At 31.8% G+C, this 2,765-nt stretch overlaps 1 pseudogene; it reads right to left on the bottom strand.

Moving 5' to 3' along the window:
* Positions 1-1,800: 1,800 nt before the first annotated feature.
* LOC133194288 (beta-1,3-galactosyltransferase 1-like) lies at positions 1,801-2,552 on the bottom strand (annotated as a pseudogene).
* Positions 2,553-2,765: the final 213 nt, after the last annotated feature.

The following is a 2,765-nucleotide window of genomic DNA, read 5'->3' on the forward strand; positions in this document are numbered from 1 at the left end:
TACAACTAAACCCCATAGCTTTGCACCTGTCATAGCCCAAACCAAACAGTTCCACATCGAGAATACAAATTCAGGCAATATTAATCTTGAAGAACGAAAGTAGGTTAAGGGGGAAACAGGGAGAATGACCTATTCACTTAATTATTTTGTGACACTGATAACTATTTCATGGAGATGGGTCCAAGTCAAAACTGAATATCAGCAAACTAAGGCAAATTTTCGTTGGGATCAATCTCAGCATATTTGAAATCTTTCTTGAGAGCCATTCTACATGAAGTTCAAAGAAGTCTATGCCAAACATTTAAATTTTGAATTTTTTTTTTTTTGGAGTAATTAATGAATTAAAATGCAAGAAACAAAACAAAAAATTAAAATTGTTAAAATCATAATTCAGAAAACTGTTTATTGTTTAGCAAAACATATAATAATGATAAAATCATAAATTACCTTTTAGGCTAAATGTAAGATTAGTTTGTAATATTCTTTTAGATCAATCTTTAGCAAAAGCATTAAACAAAAATACTAAAATTTTATCTTCTAACAAATGTTCCTGCATACATAAGTTAAACTGTGTATCTGTATTAATGATAACATTCATCTCAATGGCAATCAAGAATTTATTGCTTACTTTTCTTTAGAATGTAAAACAAGCATACCAAATAAATACAAACAGCAATTGTTGTACCCTTACTCAAATCTTCAAAACTTAGGAGTGTTAACAATAAAACAATTGAAAGTCAGAACATTTGTAATATTTGTATCCAGCTGACGCATATTTGTGTAAAGTATTATCTTTGAATTCATTTGCTTTGAATATGTTGATTCAGCCATCAGTAAAATAAATTTTATTAAAAGAAAATAATTTAGTAAAATTCAGTAAGAACAAATACACTTGAAATCGGAATGTGCTGTCAGTCTATGCTCTAGCTTATATAAAGTTTACATATTCATTCACAGAATAACAGCAAAACTCAACAATGAAAACAACAAGGATTAATACACATTAACACTTGCACAATAACATTTCTTCACTATTACGACTTTTGAACCTTAACAAGACATGCGTAGTCATTTCTTTTATGTTTAACGTAATAAGTTTCAAAACTGAGAATCGTATTTATTTTTTAAAGCTGTTTTCATAGAAAAGATGCTAAAATCATGTAATAAAGTGTCGTATATACCATTATATTCATGGTTTCCTATGAACAGAGTATAATGAAAGTTCTGTGTCATAATTCTTTTAAGGGTAGGGATGTAATTCACCAAAAGGACCACGTGCACCTGCGGCCTTGTTAAATATAGTCTTGTACATGTCTTGTATTTTAATGATTCAAAAAATGATTTCTCAAAAAAAAAAAAAAAAAAAAAAAAAAAAAAAAAAATTTAATGTTTATGCAATTCCAAAATATTTTCCCTCTATAGAAGATGAAAACGCCTATAAAAAAAGCATGGAAATCTCCCCCCCCCCTTGTTTTTATATCATGTATTTGCTCAAATTAGACGCAATTTTTGTTGGGATTTGATGTGTCATCATTAATTACAGAAATAGTAATTGAGGGATATATATCTACTAAATTCTTTCACAAACTAAATTCTGCTTTATTCAGAAAATTTCCAAATAAAAAATTGTTAAAAAATAAAAATATACAATATGATTTTTTACAAAATGTTAACATGCAGATAAGAATAATTACAAAAAACCATCAGGAATGTACAATGAACAAGAATGTCTATTCGGTTATACATGTACCTGAGAATTTTCGTCAGGATCTCTGTGTTGTTGCATTTGTGTTTTTAGAGTCAGCCTCCATTCCACTTACTAATTAAATTTTGCCACATTTTATGAATAGAATTTAATTGAGATATATGGAAAACGCATATTTGTTCTTTGACGTGTTTCTTAATATCTCGGCAACAATTTTGCCGGTTAGCATATCAAAAATAATTCCAACGTTTTTCTTTTATGTTGATTGCCTTTGTAAGGGCACCGGTGATGTAAAAGTCGTCCACCCAAAACTCTGAGAATAAATGCTGAACCAGAACAGTATGGTGGGAAAAATTCCGGCTCGAAGTCAGCTTTTGGAATATACCATTTACTTTTCTCGTCCCTAAGCACTTTCATTCGTACCCACTGATTACACAGAATCAGGTTCTTTGTTCCATACTTGTTCAACGTTTTGAGTTTTATTTTGTCAACAATTTTAAAAAGATTCATCATAATATCATCATCTGATTTTATTGCAAAAGTAGCATTCCGACAATGGTGTTTTGCCCACCGAAAGGCAGCTATTCCTTTGTAGGTTAAGTTTCTATAGGAGTCAATGAAATCTTCCTGCACAATATCCCCATAATGATTGTATTCCATCTTTATTTTCGTCATCACTTAATTTATCGTCTGCAACTTCTCCAAGCACAAACACTAACCTAGCCTAAAAAAAATATTCAAGAGATGTGGATCGCCCCAAGTGTGTCGAATTGTTTGGCGTTTCCGAAAATTTGTTGGTGATGTATGAATATACACAATAAAATAAACATCTTTCCCAGCACACATATTTGCTTGAATACGTCGAATTTGTGACACCATAATTGGCCGACCGAAAAATTTTATTGGCTGCAGGAGTGGACATTTTTTCCAAAACATATTTGTCGTCCGCGTGGCGCAGTGGTTAGAGCGTCTGCTCTAGAGTCGCGGAGTAAGGAGTTGATCCTTACGTCGCGGGTTCGAATCCCACTGTGGGACGTGGAGACCGGTACTTTGGATGAGA

This window comes from Saccostrea echinata, unplaced genomic scaffold (assembly GCF_033153115.1).
Source record: "Saccostrea echinata isolate AGI-Se365-2 ecotype Australia unplaced genomic scaffold, CSIRO_AGI_Sech_v1 ptg000029l, whole genome shotgun sequence".
In the NCBI taxonomy this organism is placed as follows: domain Eukaryota; kingdom Metazoa; phylum Mollusca; class Bivalvia; order Ostreida; family Ostreidae; genus Saccostrea; species Saccostrea echinata.